Below are 22,450 nucleotides of genomic sequence, written 5' to 3' on the forward strand. Positions count from 1 at the left end.
GCTCAATTTTCTGCTTGGTCAGGTAGATGCCAGCATTGAAGCTGCACTGGAATAGTTTGACTAAAAGCATGCAAATCATCAGCATCACAGCCGTTTTTGTTTTTGGGGCCCATAGCCCGCTGTATCCAATATTCTTGCTCAGATATTGCCCGACATCTTGGGCATCTGATCCAAGAACATTGAGCACCAGCGCCTTGGAAAACCACTTCTCTTTGAAGATGGTCTGGAAAACACAGGGAGCACGAAACAGTTTTTAGTTCGAAGTGCTAAATAACTTTATAAAAATAAAAACTAACAAGCGACTAGCTTATCTATGTAAATCAGATTTAGCTTGAAGTGAGTTGCACTTAATTAAATTTATTTCACGCTGATGTTTCCCAAGAAAGTAAGCTCATTATTCTTGAGTTGGCAATGTAGCACATCCAAACCTCCTAATGAAGAGGCTGAACTCGCCCTGGATTGCAATGCAGCAGAGATTCTGTTAAGTAGCAGCCTCTTCATTAACCATTCACAACAATAGCAATGGAAAGTTATGCCCAGCTAATAAATTCAACTTTCACAAATTTCGGATTGAAATTGCAATTTTTGCTCGATGATCTCAGGCGATTGAAGTGAGAGATTGCTGATTCAGTTGTGCCCAAGGACGGCAAGTCTTAATTAACTCGACTCATTTTAGAAAGTGTGAAACAAACAAGCTCCCTTTGTTGTGAGCACACTTGATGCCGGCGCTGGTGGGCAAAAATAAATTATTTTATTTTTAAAATTGAAAACAGTGGCGGGGGAGGGGGAGGAGTTGCGAACGCAGATTTAAGATGATGCGGTAACTCCTGTTAATGCGAGATAGCCGCCGAAACCACCCTGCGCAATCCGCACTGGCCCGCATAGGTGCAGAAAGCCAATGACTTAATTGGGCTGCGCTCAGCCTGCCAGTATACCTCCGCGCAGGCACGAATGATGTCACCACAAAGACGCCCCGTGATGTCACTCTCCCCTTGCATGGAGTCGTCACGTGTATACTGTAATGTTCTTGTCGGATGGCCTGATTTATATTACAAGAACACTTGTTGCTAAAGCTACAAACAATTTATTGACATTAACTGTGGGTCAACTATATACTAAAAAAACAGATGAATAACAGTAAGATCAAGCACAAGCAACCTCTGTCCAGCTTCCTCCAGCCAGTCTGAGGGGTCATTTGACTCTAACATTCACTTATATACTAATGCGACACCCAGTGGTCAGTCGGTGAATTCCTGTACATGTGCAACTAATTAGGGCCTGCCTAGAACCAAGGATCGGAGGAATCCCATATTTGTATTTTTCAAAATTGGGCAATTATCTGAGAGAGAGAGGGAGACAGGAAAATGATACCTTTTTGACTGCTGTTCCAGAGAAAATGTACCTTTTTTTCTTAGTGTGATCTTTTGGAAGGCGAATAAACATGATTGATGTTATTTGCTGTTGAAGCGTTTCAATATTTATTTTAGTGGAGATGGAGAGAAACAATGCTGGAAGCCATTTTACTACTTTTCTGTGACCGAAATCTAATTCAATCTACGGTGTTCTGGAGCTCAGGCTTCTGCAAAGTCCTTGCTACCACTGTCTACTGTATGTCCTCAATGATTTGAGCCATGTTAAGTATCGAAATGTTGCTCATCTCTGGACCGTTCTCCTGCTTTACCTGCTGACAGGCTTTATTAACGTGGCGCAGAGTACACGAGCAAGGAGATTACAGTGAACCTGTAAAAGACACTAGTTAGACCTCAGCTGGAATATTGTGTACAGTTCTTGGTGCCACACTGTGGGAAGGATTCAGGCGCTTTGGAGAAGATTACAGAAGAGGATTACAACAATGATTTCCAGGGATGAGAAACGTGAGTTATGAGGATAGACTGGAGAGGTTGGGACTCTTCCTCGGAGAGAAGAAGGCTAAGAGGAGATTAGATAGAGATGTTGCCTGGGCCGGAGAGTTTTAGTTATGAAGAGAGATTGGATAGACTGGGATGGGCGGCACGGTAGCACTGTGGTTAGCACTGTTGCTTCACGGCACCAGGGTCCCGGGTTCGATTCCCGGCGTGGGACACTGTCTGTGCTGAGTCTGCATGTTCTCCCCGCGTGTGCGTGGGTTTCCTCCGGGTGCTCCGGTTTCCCCCCACAAGTCCTGAAAGATGTGTTTAATAGATAATTTGGACATTCTGAATTCTCCCTCTGTGTACCCGAACAGGCGCCAGAGTGTGGCGACTGAGGGATTTTCACAGTAACTTCATTGCAGTGTTAATGTAAGCCTACTTGTGACAATAAAGATTATTATTATTGTTTTCTTTAGAGCAGAGGAGACTGCTCGGGGGGGGGGGGCACGCTTGAGATGTGTAAAATTATGAGGGGCATCAATAGAGTAGTCAGGAAGAAACCATTCCCCTTGGTGTTGGGATCAATGACCAAGGTAAGGGGCTGGAGATTTAGAGGGGATGTGAGGAAAATGTTTTGATTCAGAGGGTGGCCTGGAACTCACTGTCTAAATGGGTGGAAGCAGAGACACTCATAACATTTAAGAAGTGTTTAGATGTGCTCTTGCGATGCCGAGGCATGCAGGGCTATGGACCAAGTGCTGGGAAATGGGATTGGGATACTTAGGTGGTTGTTTTTGACTGGCGCAGAGGCGATGGGCCGAAGGTACCTTTTTGTGCTGTAGACCTTTCTGACTCTATGTTGAAAGTCGTGAGGGTTGGGACAGATTGGATGGGGAGAAACTGTTCCTGCTCAGAGGGCACAGATTTAAAGTGATTTGCAAAAGAAGATAGTGTGACGGAGGCGGCTCAATCGAGGCATTCAAGAGGGCATGAGATGATTATTTGAATGGAATCATTGTGCAGGTGTACAGCGATAAAGCAGGGGCATGGCACTAAGTCATGATGCTCATTTTGGACAGCTGGTGCAGACATGATTGTATTGTATTAATTCTGTGGTTCTGTGAATTTATTCCAGGGCCAGGAACTGCTTTCTTGCATTGTAGTTCATTTGGGCTCATTCCATTTTGATTAAAAACCTTGTGTGGCCTTCATCTCATATTTCCTGCATGTGCGATCCATTTACAACCTTCCTGAGCTGACACATGGAGGAGGAAGCCCAGGGGGAGGAGGCCCAGGAGGAAGAGGCCCAGGGGGAGGAGGCCCAGGAGGAGGAGGCCCAGGGTGCCCAGGAGGAGAAATATGCCAAGGAGGAGGAGGAGGATGCCAAGGAGGAGAAGGATGCCCAGGAGAAGGATGCCTAGGTGGAGCAGGGTGCCCAGGAGGAGGGGGATGCCCAGGAGGAGGAGGCCCAGGAGGAGGAGGCCCAGGAGGAGGAGGCCCAGGAGGAGCAGGGTGCCCAGGAAATGAAATGAATGAAATGAAATGAAAATCGCTTATTGTCACAAGTAGGCTTCAAATGAAGTTACTGTGAAAAGCCCCTAGTCGCCACATTCCGGCGCCTGTTCGGGGAGGCTGTCACGGGAATTGAACCGTGCTGCTGGCCTGTCTTGGTCTGCTTTCAAAACCAGCAATTTAGCCCTGTGCTAAACAGCCCCCGTTTAAACAGTTCCTGGAGAAGGATGCCAAGGAGGAGGATGTCCAGAAGGATGCCCAGGTGGAGCAGGGTGCCGAGAAGGAGACCCAGGAGGAGCAGGGTGCTCAGGAGGAGGAGGGTGCCGAGGAAGAGGGGGCCCAGGAGGAGCACGATGCCCAGGAGGAGGATGCCCAGGAGGAAGAGGGTGCCCAGGAGGAGGATTCCCAGGAGGAGCAGTGTGCCCAGGAGGAGGAGGATGCCCAGGAGGAGCAGGGTGCCCAGGAGGAGGAGGATGCCGAGGAAGAGGGGACCCAGGAGGAGCAGGATGCCCAGGAGGAGGAGGATACCCAGGAGGAGGCCCAGGAGGAGCAGAATGCCCAGGAGGAGGAGGATGCCCAGAAGGAGGAGGAGGCCCAGGAGGAGCAGGATGCCCAGGAGGAGGAGGATGCCCAGGAGGAGGAGGAGGCCCAGGAGGAGCAGAATGCCTAGGAGGAGGAGGACGTCCAGAAGGAGGAGGAGGCTCAGGAGGAGCAGGATGCCCAGGAGGAGGAGGATGCCCAGGAGGAGGAGGACGTCCAGAAGGAGGAGGAGGCCCAGGAGGAGGAGGATGCCCAGGAGGAGGAGGCCCAGGAGGGGAAGGATGCCCAGGAGGAGCAGAATGCCCAGGAGGAGGCGGATGCCCAGGAGGAGGATGCCCAGGAGGAGGGGAAGGCCCAGGAGGAGGAGGAAGCCCAGGAGGAGGATGTCCAGAAGGAAGAGATAGCCCAGGAGGAGGAGGACGTCCAGAAGGAGGAGGAGGCCCAGGAGGAGGAGGATGCCCAGGAGGAGGAGGCCCAGGAGGTGAAGGATGCCCAGGAGGAGCAGAATGCCCAGGAGGAGGCGGATGCCCAGGAGGAGGATGCCCAGGAGGAGGGGGAGGCCCAGGAGGAGGAGGAAGCCCAGGAGGAGGATGTCCAGGAGGAGGAGGAAGCCCTGGAGGAGGAAGATGTCCAGGAGGAGGAGGCCCAGGAGGAGGAGGAGGCCCAGGAGGAGGAAGATGTCCAGGAGGAGCAGGATGTCCAGGAGAAGGAGGATGCCCAGGAGGAGCAGGATGCCCAGGAGAAGGAGGATGCCCAGGAGGAGGCCCAGGATGAGGAGGCCCAGGAGGAGGAGGAGGCCCAGGAGGAGGAGGAAGCCCAGGAGGAGGATGTCCAGAAGGAAGAGATAGCCCAGGAGGAAGAGGAAGGCCAGGAGGAGGATGTCCAGGAGGAGGAAGAGGCCCAGGGGGAGGAGGATGTCCAGGAGGAGCACAATGCCCAGGAGGAGGATGCCCAGGAGGAGGAGGATGCCAAGAGGAGGAAGCCCAGGAGGAGGAGGCCCAGGAGGAGGAGGATGCCAAGAGGAGGAAGCCCAGGAGGAGGAGGCCCAGGAGGACGATGAGGGCCAGGAGGCGGAGCATGAGCTGGAGGAGGAGGATGGCCAGGAGGAGGAGGCCCAGGAGGAGGAGGAGGCCCAGGGGGAGGAGGATGTCCAGGAGGAGCAGGATTCCCAGGAGAAGGAGGATGCCCAGGAGGAGAAGGAGGATGCCCAGGAGGAGGAGGATGCCCAGGAGGAGTAGGATGCCAAGAGGAGGAGGCCCAGGAGGAGGAGGAGGCCCAGGAAGAGGAGGATGCCAAGAGGAGGAAGCCCAGGAGGACGAGGCCCAGGAGGAGGAGGATGCCAAGAGGAGGAAGCCCAGGAGGAGGAGGCCCAGGAGGACGAGGAGGCCCAGGAGGAGCACGATGCCCAGGAGGAGGATGCCCAGGAGGAGGAGGATACCAAAAGGAGGAAGCCCAGGAGGACGAGGAGGCCCAGGAGGAGGAGGATGCCCAGGAGGAGCACGATGCCCAGGAGGAGGATGCCCAGGAGGAGGAGGATGCCAAGAGGAGGAAGCCCAGGAGGAGGAGGAGGCCCAGGAGGAGCAGGATGCCCAGGAGGAGCAGGATGCCCAGGAGGATGATGCCCAGGAGGAGGAGAATGCCAAGAGGAGGAGGCCCAGGAGGAGGAGGCCCAGGAGGAGGAGGATGCCAAGAGGAGGAGGCCCAGGAGGAGGAGGCCCAGGAGGGGGAGGCCCAGGAGGAGCACGATGCCCAGGTGGAGGAGGCCCAGGAGGAGCAGGATGCCTAGGAGGAGGAGGAAGCCCAGGAGGAGGAGCAGTTCACTGTGGAGGATGCTGAGGAGGAGCTGGATGATTTGATGGAGGAGGAGGACGGGAGGCTGAGAAGCTTACAGAGGAGTGGAGCCAATGAGAATGAGTATGCCGAGTACAATGATGAAGAGGACACTGTGGAGGAGGCGGAGGATGCTGCTGAGGATGAAGAGGACACCAACGAGGAGGAGCAGGACACTGTGGAGGATATTGTGGAGGAGGACGCCGAGGAATAGATGCAGGATGCAGAGGAGGAGAAAGAGGACACCATGAAGGAGGTCGAGGAGAAGGAGGATGAGGAGGAGATGGCCAAGGAGGGTAGTGGGTGCCTGGAACTCGCTGCCGGAGGAGGTGGTGGAAGCAGGGACGATAGTGACATTTAAGGGGCATCTTGACAAATACATGAATAGGATGGGAATAGAGGGATACGGACCCAGGAAGTGTAGAAGATTGTAGTTTAGTCGGGCAGCATGGTCGGCACAGGATTGGAGGGCCGAAGGGCCTGTTCCTGTGCTGTACTTTTCTTTGTTCTTTGTTTGTTCTTTGAGGAGGAGGAGGAGGATGCCTGGGGCAGTGTCGAGATTGAGAGGGTATCTGCTATCAGCAACGCAAAAACTCCAAAATATCAGCAGGCAGTCAGCTATCAAAATGTAAGTGTGACACAGCTGAGCCCTTGGTATTTAGATAATAACTTGCGCTGCTTCTCAACACTAATCTACGTTAATGATTTGTTTACATAAGAAGATTGAAGCACACACGGCTTTCTCTCCAATGTGGGGGATGAATGAAAGAGCTGAGGTGTTCGTGTCCTGTGTATGAAACAGCGGCAAGTGGTGAATGTGGGATGAATATATTGGCTTCACTGCCCTGGACAGCAGCCATGGTAAGGTGTCCCCTTCTGATCCTTTTTCAAGCACATCCCCGGCCTCACCACCCTTGTCACGTGACCTTCGTGCCTGCATGTGACTGCGCACCCCGACCCCTATCCTTACCTATCCAGTCTTAGAATCACAGGGTTCTGGTTATTATCCTGAACCGTCAGCACTGCTTCCCTCCCCCCCCCCCCCCCCCCCCCCCACTCCATATCGACTGAAGGCATAGTGTCTGTTTCAATGTGCATTACTTGCCCTGGGAGATCTTTGGAGGGTGGGTCACAGGGAGGTATCACATGCATTATCCATTTGGGCAGTCCCTTTCATTTATTGAGCTGAATGGTTTCCTCTCACTGTGCAGGGTCAAGCTGGCGTTGGAGGTGACCTGGGAGTTGCTGACTGGCGTCACCAGTCAGACTGTTGTTCACGCGTACTGAAGCCGTCAGTGGCGGGAAGAGCACCATTGTTACAACATTCGAGGCTTCATACCTTCCTCGTGTTCCATTAGCTCCAGAAAGCACATCTCTGCACCAAACATCTTCCAAGAGATCAAACTAACCAAGAGACCGTCCCGCTCTTATCGCCTGCCGTAGACATTTTGGAAGGATTTTCAGGTTAACAATCAACCTGTTAGGCCACATTGCGACGACACCTTCCACGGCCTGGAGCCATACTCTGGCCCCTAGGCTGCTACCCACTGCCCCATGAGACCCCTACCTACTGCGATACAAGGGGCATGTGGCAGGTTAATGGCAGTGCTGACCCAGAGAAACAGGCAGGACTCTTTATAAATGAAGCAGCCGCTTACAGTTATGTTTTTTTGTACAAGAGTCTAACTTCAACATCTGGGAGTGTGATTCAATCTGTAAGTTTATGTTGCTGCTAAGACAAGTCATATGGACTCGAAACGGTTAACTCTGTTTCTCACTCCACAGATGATGCCAGATCTGCTGAGTTTTTCCAGCATTTCCTATTTTTATTTCAGATTTCAAGAATGGCCTGTAAAAGTCTGTCGTCACGATAATAACAATTAACGGATCAAGAGGCTTAAGCTTTATTCAAAAGTCCTGCTTCATTCTCAGAGTACTGGCGGTGGTGGGGGTTCAATTCTTGGGCTGAGCGTACAGGGGGCTAATTGTCTCTTCTACATTCAGGATGAGATCAGCGGCTGACCTGAATGTTTTTTGTGGTGGAGCGTGATTTGAAAGCAATGATCAGTGTGGTGATATACATCACTGTAAATACACAAGGGGTTAATGTAGATACACGAGGACACTGTAAATACGCAAGGGGTTAATGTAAATACACTTAGACTAGATAAACACTAGAGGGAGCACCAGAGACATCATGACACACAGACATTCAACCAATAGGTCAGGAAGATAGGACACGACCAATGGGCAGTCAAGACAAACACAAAGGTGACACTACCACAAGGGGGCTACCCATATAAAAGGACAGGGCACACATGCTCTTTCTCTTTCCATAGGCAACACCCAGAGAGACAGGAGTAGATCAGGGAAGCATCACACCCACAGCATGGATTAGAGCAGACTGGTTAGTTAGTTGAGTTACTATAGTTAGATTAGCAAGAGAGTCAAACTCAAGTAGGAGAATAGTTAACAGTTCAATAAATCTTATATTGAACCAATGCCTTCGTTTGGTGTATACTTGATCAGTTAATTACATTGTGTGCAATCCGTGTTACCCCAGGGTGAACAACAGGACAATCAGCAGCAATCAGATTCCTTATTGGCATTCAGCTGCGGGATTGGGAGGGTGGGTTAATCTAGCGAGGATGCTGTTAGTTCATGGCAGCCCACAGCCCTTTCGAGCAAATTAATGATGTAACCGGGCAGAATGAGGTGGTTCAGGGCTCCCAATACCTGGTGTAGCCCAGGGGGAATTTGGCGCTGAGTGAAAAATGGTCATCCTCTTTCTCTCCAATAGTTTGAATGTATCCCCTTAAATTGGCCAGTAGAAATAGGGAAAGACTGGGAGGTCACAGGTCCTGGCCGCAGATGAAGGACAAAACTTCACAACCTCACTGGAACTGTTGAGTCTTCCTCACTCTCTGTGTAGACGTTTGGTCCAATCAGTGTGATTTGGCATTTATTCTACATGGGCAAAAAAAAATCTAATCATATCTACTCATCCTTTCCCCAAATCCCTTCTTCTGCATTGTTTCTTTGCCTTATCGAATCTAATCCTCAACCTGGTCATGTCTCTGCCGCGTACACTAGAGGTGAATTCTACAGCCTCGTAACTCTCTTGTGTAAATTCGTCTTGCATTATTTTTAAAAGTATATTTATTCTTGTGCCTCTGATCCCTCATTCTAGACATCCCAACTCCTTCAAGCTGCCTTGATCTACCCGACTTGGGCCACCTTTTCATTATTTTCAATATCTCAGGCGTAGTTACTTGGCCACCTGCTTTGTTTTGGTGAAAATGACTTTTGTGCAGCAAACATTTCTCAGTGGAAGCTTCCAGAGCATGTCGAAAGGTGTAGAGGAGTGCACCACAATCTTGTGTGGAGTTCTGGAACCGTGGCTGAGCACTTTTGCCCCCTAGTTCAGAGATTCCAGTTTTAAACTCTACTCCAGGACCGGAGCACAGAAATCAAGACTGACACTCCAGTGCAGTACTGAGAAAGTCCTGCGCTTTCAGATGAGAGGTTGAACTGAGGCCCACCTGTCCTCTGAGATGGGTGTAAAAGATCCCTCATCACTATTTCAAAGAAGTGCAAGGGAGTTATTGCTCGTGTCCTGGCCAATATTTAACTCTCAATCAAACTCACAAAAGCAGATTTCATAAAATCCCTACAGTTCTGAAGGAGGCCATTCGGCCCATCGAGTCTACACTGACCCTCTGAAAGAGTACCCTACCTAGGCTCAATCCCCTGCCCCATCCCCGTAAGCCCACCTAACCTTTGGGCACTCAGGAGCAATTTTTGCCATGGCCAATCCATCTTTCGACAGTGGGAGGAAACTAGAGCACCCGGAGGAAACCCATGCAGACGCAGGGAGAAAGTCCAAACTCCACACAGGCAGTCACCCAAGGCCGGAATTGAACCCGGGTCTCTGGCGCTGCATGGCAGCAGTGCTACCATGTACATGGCAGCACTGCACTACCGTGGTGCGACCAGATTATGTGGCCATTGTCACACTACTGTTTGTGGGGTCTTGCTGTGTGCAAATTGACTGCATTATTTTCTGCATTATAACAGCAATGATACTTCAAAAGTGCCTCATTGACTATAAACTACTTTGGGACCTCTGCTGGTCATGGAAGGTGCGACCTAAATGCAAGTATTTATTTTAAATTTTATGGCATTAACACTCTTCAGTAAAATATGGAGCATGTGGTCACCTCAATCGATGCTACACCTGGGCTCTCCTTGTTGGAGTTAGTGGTGTCAGCAGTAACCCTACTGCGGGATATGCACAAGATAGCCAGGCTGACCCTGGGCCCCATCATCTCTTCGGATAAGCTGGGAAACAGATTGCCCTCTCCCAGGGTGACAGCTTGCCTCCAACCACCCACAGAACTAAAAGTGCAAGAAAATTAGCTGGGCGAGACTGACCCCGAGCAGATGCTGAGTTATTGCAATCTGCTGGTGGGTCCCCTTTGGATCAAACTCCTGGATATTATCAACCATGAGCATAACTCACAGTGCCCATGCACTGCTCCACTACCAATGCTAAATGCACTGAGGGGTAGCAGCAATTGGGTAATAAGGGAACGACTAAGGCAGGCATTATAGGATCGCTTTCAGAGGCTGATTGGCCAATGTAGCATTTTCTGTTTTTCTTTTTCCTTTCTATCTTTGAAGATTATAAAGATAAGTAGAGATATAAATGATTATATAATCTCACGAATGCAATAGGCGCTGTACACTTGCAGGATACAGAAATGCCACTTGTAATGGATCATGCTTGAGTGGTGCAGTAAATCATGTTAGCCTGATTTCCTGAAGCATTGATCAATGACTAGAGGTCAGGGAGATATTCTGCAGAGTTTACCTTCCTGCAAGCTTTACCTGTGGTTATTTGTCTCATTCGGGAGATTAACTGTCTCCAACAGTGTAACTGATGTCTGATCTGTCAAAGGACTTACTCCTTTTCTGCAGTGACCTACATTCTTTATTTATAAAGGTTCGCAGAAGTCATGTAGGAAAGTCCCTCGGAAATCTACCACTCTTGCTCTGCTCTCTGAGCCTAATGAATGAGAGTCAGTAGGCTGTTTGACAGACTGGACCATTGCACAGACTCAGAGCTAAGCTACCTCGGTCTGCCATTCATACCCAAATGCCTCCAGTAGCAGGTAAGGAATGCATACGCTGTCTAATTCTATTTCTGTGCTGAAGCTCACAGACATTGAGATTAATTGCTGTTCATCACAACCACTCTCACTAAGACTGGACAATTGAGCACACACTAGGGAGGGAATCTTTTGGGTACATTTGGAAATTTTCTATATGCCACATTACATATTACACTTTCCCACTGAGTCCTTAATGAGAGCATTGAGGCAGACAAATGGAACAGACATTGTGTGTGCAGAGAAACATAATTACAACCAGAGGAAAGCTCTGTATTTTTATTTAGAAGTATTTCTATTTATTATATTATAAATCATGATGGCCTCCAGTATTTGTAGGTGAAGGGTATGTGTGGTAATGGGGCCCTTTTAGGGGCACGGACCTGGCGGACCACATGACCGGCTCAGGGACAATCACGCTGGACCGCGCGAACCCTGGCCAATGGGGAGTTTGGCACTGGGCCCTGGGAGCAAGGGCCCAGGGCAGTGTGGACCCCGGAGCCGAAGAGACAAGACCCATCCTATTGTGTTCTGTGCCTGTATGTTTTCCAGCCTCTGCCTTTCATCAATAAACCCCTTGTTACCGCTGGAAGTCTCCAGAATGTTTCTCAAGCTACCACATTGGCAACGAGGTAAAAGGTCTGATCACAGCCTGTAGTATATTGTGATTCGATGGGAGGAGGAAAGAGAAATTGTACAACAGAAGAAGGACCAACAAGAGACGGCAACTATCAAAACATGAGTGAAAATGCCTATTATTGGTAAACTCGATCCGCTTGACCAAGGGACTGAAGATTCAAGCCCGTACATCAATAGACACTGTTACGTTTTCACCACAAACGAGATTACAGGGGAAGGCAGTTAGAAGGTGATACTTCTGACAGTTAGCGGATCCCGAAGGTACAACCTAATTAGGAACCTCACATCCCCGGAGGAACCTGACTCAAAGACCTTTGACCAGAGTGGGTCAAAGAAAACTTTCAACCAAGGCCCTCAAATATCCTCCAACTTTCTAAATTAAACCCCAGAAAACACACTACTAGAGGACCTGACAGGCACAAGCAGCGAGAAAGGGGAGCTATTTGGGAAAATATACGGACAGCTACTGGTCAGAACTCGAACAGCATTGGACAAGACCAGCCAAAAATGGGAGGACGAACTGGTGACAGAGGTAGGGTGGGGACTCTGGAGCGAAGCCCTGAGCAACGCGAACTCCACCTCCTCCTGCGCGAGGCTAAGCCTAATGCAGCTCAAAGTGGTGCACAGAGCACACCTGACCAGAACCCGAATGAGCAGGTTCTTCCCGGAGGTGGAGGATAAATGTGAACGGTGCCAGAGGGGCCCGGCCAACCACACCCACGTGTTTTGGGCTTGCCCCAAGCTTGCTGAGTTCTGGGCAGCTTTCTCCGAGGCAATGTCCAAGGTTGTGGGGGTGAGGGTGAAGCCATGCCCAATAGTGTCAATCTTCGGGTATCGGAGCTGCCAGAGTTCCAGATGGGGAAGGGGGCCAACGCCCTCGCTTTCGCTTCCCTAATCGCACGCCGGAGAATCCTGCTCGGCTGGCGATCGGCAGCACCCCCCACAGCTGGAGACTGGCTCACTGACCGCTCGGAATTTCTCCAGCTGGAGAAGATTAAGTACGCCATCCGAGGGTCAGAGGAAGGCTTCCTGGATACTTGGGGGCAGTTTGTCGGCCTGTTCCAAAACCTGTTTGAGGCCATCAACGAGGATATAAGCTTAAGCTGAGAATATTTTTTAAGAACAAGATAGATGAGGAACCAAAGGACTGCGCAACCTGGGGGTGGGGGGTGGGGGGGTGTGGAGAGGTGGAAGGAAGGTGGGGAAACCACACGAGAAGAGGAAGGGCGCTGAATCCAAAGGGCGGGGGTTAGGGGGGGAAGGAGGAAGGGGGGAGGGGAGCGATGACGGGGAAGGGAGTGGGAATTATAGACCGATCCAGCGGGCAACAGAAGGTACACAGAGTTAGTTAAATGAAGGACAAAATAAACCTCTCTGTACAATAAAGTAAATTAGCACGGGCAAGAAAATGTCATGTTTACACACAACTGTTGATAAGTAAGAGAGAAGCCAATAAAAAGATTTTCAAAAATAAATAAATAAATTTAACTCTGCGGTTAGGGACCCTGAAGAGTCCAACTGAGACTTCATAGCCATGTTTTGCCAGCTCACTGAGCACTGTGCGTTCGGGACCGCGCTCAGTGATCTGCTACACGGCCGGTGGGTTTGTGGGATCCATGATATTAACATCCAAAAGAAACACCTGGTTGAAATGTCAATGATGTTGGAAAGATTGATCGAGATTGCTAAGGAGATAGGAGTGAACCGAAAATAGCGCCACTGAGCGCCAAAGCGTGGCTGAAGGGGAAGTGTGGGCCACGAGGTGCACGGCAGGATCAACAGGCGCAGCAGAAAACCAGACACGGGTCCTCGGGACCGGTCCGGGGTCAATGGCCGGGGAAACAACAGAGAGTCAGCCTAAGATGGAGGTGGACTCTGATTGTTGATGGGGTGGGAGGACCATCCTCAAGAGACCTGCCATTGCCGAGGGTGTGTGTGCTTCCGGTGTAATCATTGAAGGCACATTGAAGCTCGTTGCTGAACCTAGAGGAGAGGAGCTCTGAAGAGGAGCACGCTATGTACCATTTGAATGCAGGTCAGTTGAGCAAGGTGGCCCAATTGTAATTATCCTAAAGACAAACCTTTGAAAATGTAAATCAATAACGAGGCTTTGGGTAACTGTTGTGGGGGAACAGGCCTTCAAATATATCCGTGACGGAGCCCAAACCTTGACGTTGAGCAACAACACAGCCAAGCTTTCCACTTACACTGGGGAAACCTTGAAAATCCTTGGAACCACCAACACACCAGTGGTTTAAAAAGAATAAGAGGCCCGTCGCCCCCAATTGTTGTGGAAGGGCACAGGCACAGCCTCATGCAAAGGGACTGGTTGCAGCAAATCAAGCTTAATTGGCTGGAAATTCTTTAAATTTCCAACGGTGTCCTTCAAGATGTCCTGAGCAGGTATGAGGACGTCTTCACAACGAATTAGGTCGGATCAAAGGCATGAAAGCCAAAATCTAAGTCAATCCGGATTTGACTTCCGTGTTTTTTTAGAGCCAGACCCTTACCCTCTGGCCAGCACCAGAATGTTCAAGCTGAGCTCAAGAGATTTGAGGAACTGGGCAGAATCAGACCAGTTCAGTTTTCCGAGTGGCCCCCATCATCCCCGTTCTTAAGCCGGATCTTTCCGTCAGGATCTGCAGGGACTACAAGTTAACCATAAATCAGGCTGCCCAGGTGGGCGGGTGTTTTTAGTTTTGATGGGCGGCCACTTCAAGTGGCTGTAAATATAGGGGATGGATGCCTTGTGCCGGGTTTTCACTACTCATGGACTGCCAGAGTCTATTGTGTCGGACAACGGTACCCCTTTTACAGGGGGACGACTCCCAGACTTTCATTCGAGCTAACGGCATACACCCCACTAGGACGGCCCCATACCACCTGTGTCTAATGGATTGTCTCAGAGGGTCACTCAGTCATTCAAGAACGCCACGTGTAAACTAGTCTGACAAACTGCTATGCCAATGACTTGCCGGCTTCTTGTTATTGTACAATTTCCCCCCCCCCCCCGCCCCCCATACCACCACGGGGTCACACAGGCTGAGCCTCAGAACCAGGGTAGCACAGTGGTTAGCACAATTGCTTCACAGCTCCAGGGTCCCAGGTTCAATTCCGGACACGGGTCATTGTCTGTGCGGAGTCTGCACATTCTCCCCGTGTGTGCGTGGGTTTCCTCCGGGTGCTCCGGTTTCCTCCCACAGTCCAAAGATGTGCAGGTTAGGTGGATTGGCCATGCTAAATTGCCCTTAGTGTCCAAAAACGTTGGGTTGGTTGGGGTTGCTGGGTTACGGGGATAGGGTGGAGGTGTGGGCTTCGGTAGGGTGCTCTTTCCAAGGGCCGGTGCAGACCCGATTGGCCAAATGGCCTCCTTTTGCACTGTAGATTCTATGATTCTATGAACCCATTTGGGCTACTCAGAGAGGCGACAGATCATTCAGAATAGGATCGAATCTTGGTTTGTAACCATGGCTCTGGTTAGCAGGACGGATTGTGTACCAGCCAGGACCTGTGCCATACGCTCTGCATATTACTGGTAGGACTGTCAAAGAACACATTAACCATCTGAGGAACCAGGAGTGATGACCCCAGTTCAGAGCATATTACTCCCACCGGCGTTGTTCACTCCTGTGAATGTTCCTGACCAGAAGGAGCAGTGGACTCCCAAATCCACCCAACCAGTTGTACCCCCGGAGGCAGGTGAGGCCAGTCCTTCTACCGTTGAGGCGGTGCCGCCTGAACTGTTTCCGGCGGCTGAGGACTTCACCAACTCAAAGGATGTTGAGCCTGTGGCTGACCTACGGAGGTCTGGAAGGACTTGAAGGTCTCTGGACCGATTGACCCTTTGATGAACCCTTTTCCCCCTGATGTATTTTGCCATGCAAATAGAACCTATACATAGGTATTGTGTAAAATGTGGTACGTCGGCCCCTTTAAGGGGCGGATCTGGCAGACCACATGGTTGGCTGGGGGCCAATCGTACAGGAAAGCGTGAACCCCAGCCACTGGGGCCCCGGGCAATGTGGACCCTGGATGAGTCCATTCACCTCAGGAAGGAGCAGTGCTCTGAAAGCTAGCGATTCGAAACAAACCTGTTAGACTTTAACCTGGTGTTGTAAGACTTCGTACTGTACCTTAGTAAACGGATCACCTTTACGTCGGGAAAAAAAAGACTTGCTTTTTTAGGTTTCTCTTGTACCTGTTTGAGGCCCACTGATGCCATTTCACAGCCCCTGGTGCACCTGGTTCATCACCTAGCTTATTGGTTTCCATTTCTGCTTCTGTTGACTGAGGTCAGAGAAGTGAGAGCTCCGATATTTGACATCCCCCTTCCCTCTTATGCCACAGCCTCGGAAATGTTGGGCCTGAGTTTCTGCCTCTTATAGAATTTGTAAAATCTCACGCTCGGCTGACGTCTGGTGTGGTGCTGCCTTCAAGTCTAGCTCTTCGTGTCCACTTTCTTGGAAGTTACTGGAACAATACTGGGCCTCACAGATTATATCAGACACCATTCCAATTATATAAAGGCATTGCTATGGAATTCATCGACAGCAAATGATGTGGAAACAAGGATACTAACTTCACATTGTGAACAGCAGGCCATGAAGAAACTCTACCGCATTTCTCTAAAAGGCAGTTTTACTTAACAAATAGCAAGGCAATGACAATGTAAATTATAGTACCTTTAATGTCAGAAACTGTACTTTACAGAAACATCATAAAATAGAGGCAGATTAGGAGATATTAGATCAGATAACCAAAAGCTTCGTCCAAGAGTTAGTTTTTAGAGAGTGTCTTAAAGGAGGAAGGTGAGGTAGAGAAGTGTAGGGAGCTGTTGCAATATGCCTTTAAGGGATAGCAGCACAACAGCGCGAGAAGGAAAATGTGTCATGCAATGCAGTCTTAGTTTCACTTTTGGTTTTGGGCAGAGCACACACACACAGTTCTGTTGCCCTTGGTCTTCAAGCTTTCTACCTGTGTATAAATGTTCTCAGGTGCCTAGTTTAAACAGGTGAGACCACAACATATCTACACAATCCCGCATGAGCGATTGGTGTTTATACCAGTATAACTGCCTCACAGGAGTCAACTCCAGAGCATTCAGCCAAGGAAGCTGAAGGCACGGTCCCCAATAATGGAGATATTAAATTCCCAAAAGGCCAGATGGAGAGGTGGACAGATATCTCTGAGGGTTGTGGGGCATAGAGTGAGGCAGGGCCCGTAAAGGGACTTGAAAATAAGGATGAGAAGTTCTAAGATCGAGATAACTTTAAAGCTCCTGTGAATGGGCAAAGAATAAATCCTTGCGGCATAATTTATTATCCATACTTATTTAATCGTTTTTGAAGTGTAAAAACAAAATCTGTTGAGTTCTAAGATATAAACTTCATTTTATTGTCACCTCTTTAGCCTAAGGAAATCTGCCAATCCACAGGTCTGCTCAACAGAATGTCACCTGACGCTGTCAAAATCAAGGACAAAGGGAAGCAACTTCAGGGGAATGTTTTCGCTGCGCTTTGCAATTGTGTCAGTGTGCATCTGTCAGCTGATAAAACCCATTGCATTTTCTAACCCTATTATACACGGGATAAATTCCAACACAACTGCTATAACCACAATCAAATAAGGATGTCCTGCTTAACCCGAATTGTGTGCAGATTGTGTGCTTGCAGATCTCACTAATCCATGAAATGTTTGATTATACCTCTCCACGGATCTGCTCTCATCCTGATCCTTATTAGCGATAGATTCCTACAGGCAGCAAACACACGGGGGGGGGAAGTGTGGCGAAAGGGGAGGTTTGTAATGACTTTGAAATTCTTAAAATGTAAGTGACGAGGCCTGCCTGCAGAAATAGCGGGCAATAAAATACCAAAATCAACGGACTATGGGTGAGTGCAGCAAGGACAGAAAACAGGCATGCAAACTGCTCCACTATGACTCCCCCCACTCCCCCTGTGCCCATACAATCGCCCAAAATAATTTGTTTCACTCAGAAAGATCGGCTCACATGGAAACAGATCCTGGGGCTGGTGTCGAACCGTCATTCTGGGAAGGATGCAGGTGGACAAGGTTATGCTGCACGCTGTTTTATACATAGTACAAGTTCAGGATACTGATGAGCTGTAACAAAGTTCAACAAAAAAACGGGAGCAATTCTTTATACAGGAGTTGCTGTGACGTGGTCATGTCATGACCCAAGGTCAGCCTCTGTCTTACTGCTCTGCAGACTTATGTTTAGAATTTCCTTAATGCCGCACACTTGGTGACGAGCAACAGTTCTTTTGAAACTTCAGACAGGTTTTAGTCTCGTCTTCTTCTCTGATCGTATTTTTAGGTTTGAAAAGCAACGTGACGGCAAAGAATTATCCTGGTTAGCAAAAAGAGCTGCCTATCTTGCAAATCATTTGTGGTCGATTGCTAGAATGAGCTCAGATTTGTTCCTTGAATGGAGAAGCTAAAGGGCCACTGCCACACGAGGGAACTGTTAGGAAATTGGGTCCAGAAATGACACCACAATGTAGCGGGCAATTTAGGCATTAAGCAGACCAAGGAAAAAAAAACCTGCTAGCACAGAGTCAGAGGGATATGCCCACACCTGGCCGAGTTACATCGTCCCATTGAAACTTAAACTTGTTAGTGGGAATACACAGGATGAGCCGGTTCAGCAAGGATGATTCAATCAAGATCCATTGTCTTTTGGGACATTCCTGTCTGACCAGCTAATGCCCACTACAGAGACAAATTACCTCTTTGTCTGTCAATGGGAGGTTAGTTATCAATAGTATGGCTCTGTTCTTTTGTATAAACAGGTGTGGGAAATAAAATAGCCAAGTTAATGCTGATGGGTTCAAGTCTGGGAACCCCAGGAGAAAGAGCCTTTGTTTGAGGTGCAGAGTGGAACTCAGATAGAGAGAGAGAGAGAAGGAATCTTGGTTTGAACAGGTACAGGAGAATGATTTGAACGGCTACCGAGAGAAGTAATGAAAGTTCCAGGGAGAAGGCTTTGTAAATTGACCGAGAGAGGTCATGAAAGTTATACTGAAGAAGTATTTGAAAAGTCGCCCAAAGAGGTCATGAAAGAAACTGCTCCAGATACAGAATTTTTTAAAGGAACCTAACTTACAGCAGAGAATTGCTTCGTAAATACAAGTATTATATTTGCATGTCAATGTAGGTGGAATGAGTTCTGTGTGTTTATTGGATGTGCTGTCAAATGGAAACTAATGTATTAAGGTTAAGAAACTACATGTAATCTGTTATTGGTAAGGTGGAAGTTTAAAAGTTTAAATATTGTTTTGTTTCAATAACACTTATTTATAAAATAACCAAGCCCTATGTCTTAAATTATCAATCTTGGAATGAATTGATCTTTTCACATTGTCTTAAAACTTTCAAAGTTATGGCGTCTGGTCCAGAATCTTAGCAACCGCTGAAAGCTGACCCGACATCCATAACAGCCACTGCAGCAAGAAAGGAAGAGACCTAACTGGATAGGACAAATATTTGAAAAAAAAAACACCTCACAATAATGACATTTTCATGGCTAATTCTGAACCTGCAACATGCCATGGGAAGGAGAAAAAAATGTTATTTTTCTTTCTACAACTTACAGCAATTAATTTGTTTGTCTTTTATAGAGACCGTGATGAATGCAAATACCGTGCCACTCTCGAGAATGCATGTTCTATTGACTCAGTTCTTTAAATGCTGCTGTATTCCCTGCTGACTACATTGTAATTGTTTTTAATTGGTGAAACCGCTAGTTAATTGTGCAGATTGCACTCTAATTATGAGCCTCAATGGAAATTGTCCATTATTACCATGTCACTACAAACTCCTGAACTAATTTACTTCACTCTGTGGAAGCAAAGCCGTCAGAAACCTTATCAATGTGGTTCACATCAAATGCCAGTCTGATGGTAAAATAAAAACAGGGAGTATCGGGATGAATGATGGGCCAAATTCCGAAACCTAATTGCCCCATGTTGGATTCATGAGCAGGATACCTGGATTTGGATCCGTTTGTCACTGGGGCTCTTCAAAAAGAAAAGGGGTCGAATTGCTGCTGGTTGCTACCGTTTTGCATGTCAATTGAGCATGATGTGTTCGGAGGTAGCAGCTGCCATCTGTAATTCAGGACTGCTGAAAGTCACTGCAAGGGCTGCTCTCTGTGCCCTCCTCTCTCTAGAGGCAATCTCCATACTGAAGGAGAAATAGGCTGCTTTTTCACTTTACAAGCTGTCTTGTATTCAAACGGCATGCCAATGCGAACATTTCGCACCCACGCTTCAGCACTCCCTTCCTGCAGTTTAAATCCACCATTAGACTTTTTTTTTCTCTCTCTCTAAACTTTACTTTTGATCCGAGTCTTCAGCCTTCTTGCTTGCTGACGTCCGAATCAGTGAAGTGTCACTCTGGCTTCAGGCTGCATCTCACAATCACTGCCAGGGTAAATGGAAATGAGCTGACTAATTGAACCACGCAATGCTCAGTTAATTCCAGAGTGATAAAATCAATGAGGTCAATCACACGCTCCCACACCACCGAGATGAAAATGGGATGAAAGGAGCCTCAAATATGTAACGCATGCTAGGGCCTGTCCAGTTTCAATTTGTAAGAGCAGCATTTCACCCTTTGTGGGGTGGAAACCTGGCGTGAAGGGGATATGCTCCAATTTGCAGGTCTCACAGCGTTTATTGAAAGAAGCCGCACAAGAGATAGCAGAGGCAATATTGCACATTTTCCCCGTGTCTGCGTGGGTCTCACCCCCTACAACCCAAAGATGTGCAGGGTAAGTGGATTGGCCATGCTAAATTGCCCATTTATAGGAAAAAAAGAATTGGGTATGTGACATTTTACAAATGTACAGCATGTGAAAAGTTAATGTTATGTTAATCCTAGCCACTAGAGGGAGCGAAGCAACAGTACTATAAATTGCACTGGCTCTTAAGCTGGGGGAGGAGATTAGACTGGAGCTGATAAAGATAAGATTCATAGTGTATTGTTAGTTAAGATCTAATAGTTATAATTACTAGATATAGATAGTGTTAGTGAGTATAGTTTAATTCTAACATGCATGTTTGCTATTCAGAATAAGTGTCAAACTCAAATTTAGTAGTATTAATCAAATTAGTTTAGTTCTTCAAAAGAGCTTTGTGTATCTTTATGATCACTACACCTTCCATCCTGGAAACCCCTCACAAAGATCACCACAGGGTACTCTAAATTTATATTTTTTTAAAAGTCACGGTCAATAAACTTGAAGTCAGTGGTAGGAAAGATAATGAATCCTTACTCAGAGACGTAACCAAAAATGATTTAGAAATTGAGAATTAAATGAAAACAAGTGAGCATGAATGTCAAAAGTGTAGGTCATGCAGGACCAATATAATTGAATTCTTTGTCAGTGAAACAGAAAGGGTAGAGAAGGGTAATGATGTAGATGCAATATATATGAATTTTCAAAAGGCTTTCAGTAAGGTATTGCAAAACAGACTCGTGATTAAGGTCAGAAGATGCACAGCCAGGGGACAAGTTGCAGAGTCGATAGCAAACTCGCTACAAAACAGAAAACAGAGAGTAGAAGTCAAAGATAGTGGGCCGAATTTTGCCATTTTTTAGCAAAGTGCCAGCTTGGGTGGGAAAAGCAGAGTGTAGCCAGGGCAATGCCAAGGGGCTGCGACAGGCAGTTCCTGGGGGGAGTGTCAAGGACTAGTGCCAGGACAGTGCCCGGGCAGAGCCAGGGTACTGCCTGGACATGACCCTCTCCCCCCTGGGGGCTGTAATCACCTTTGTGCCTTTGACATGTTCTGACCGCCAGGCGCGTCTTATGGGCGACCTGCCGTAATTCAGATCAACATGAATGGACAGTCCAACATTGGGGTGGGGGTGGGGGGGGGCAATCAAGTGTAAACACCTGATATTGTCATGTGAGAGTACCTTTAAGAAATGGGTGTTTATCAAATAGCTGCAGTGATGTCAGAGTGTGGGTGAAACTGGGCTGTCTGTCTGCTTTTACTTTTGTTTTTGAGCTGGCAGCTACAGTGTGTGTTTAGTTTAATTTTCAGAGTTGGAGTTGCATCCAGCCAAACAAGATGTAATTTTGATCTCTCTCTGTATGAAAAGAATGTCTTCAGATCACTTGCTAATTTAAAAGTGATAACTGCTCTCAGTAGAGAATTTAAACCTGATATATTTGTTAAAGAGGGTATTTGTCTTATGGATGTTCCTAGGAAAGATTAAGGGTTACTTATAGAGTACTGTATTCTTTGGGGGAAGTATTTGAGTTGATAGTTGCTAAGATGTTTACTGTGTGTTTATAAAATGTTAACTGGATTCATAGAATAAACATTGTTTTGCTTTAAAAGTACTTTAGATCTCTGGTGCATCACACCTGTGGAGTGGGCCCTTATGCTCCCCATAACCAAAGTTTATTAAACGTTGTGGGTCAGGTGAACTCCATGATACACTTTGGGGTTCTCTAAACCCTGGCCCGTAATAAGATGCATTTTTAATTAGACGTAATTGGAAGTTTTGACCTTTAAAGTTGGGACCTCTTTTCCATCATTGGTGGGGGTTGGGATCAATTGAGTTGGGAAATCCAGCTGGTGCAAAAGTCTTTTTGGGTCTCTCGCTCAATTCTCCGCTGTTGCCCCCCCCCCCCACCACCCCCGAAAACGAGGGAGGAAAATCCCCCCCCCCCCCCCCCCTCCCCCTAGTTGGTTGAATTTTCCAGTCCTGCCAATAGCAGGAAGTTTGGCACTGTGGCAGGGCACTTGATTTGGCGTGAGGCCAAAATTCGATTCCCTGATAGGGGGACGGACCTTTGTTCATTACCTCCTGGGGACTTTAAAGGTGGGTTAAAGGCGGCTCAAACTTCCTGGCGAACAATGCCAGGAAACCATT

At 48.0% G+C, this 22,450-nt stretch overlaps 1 long non-coding RNA gene across 3 annotated transcripts in view; it reads right to left on the reverse strand.

Moving 5' to 3' along the window:
- Positions 1-22,450, reverse strand: part of LOC140392455 (uncharacterized) — a 162,590-nt gene that overhangs the window by 104,502 nt on the left and 35,638 nt on the right. The gene's annotated exons all lie outside the window — the stretch shown is intronic.

This window comes from Scyliorhinus torazame, chromosome 16 (genome assembly GCF_047496885.1).
Source record: "Scyliorhinus torazame isolate Kashiwa2021f chromosome 16, sScyTor2.1, whole genome shotgun sequence".
Classification (NCBI taxonomy): Eukaryota; Metazoa; Chordata; class Chondrichthyes; order Carcharhiniformes; family Scyliorhinidae; genus Scyliorhinus; species Scyliorhinus torazame.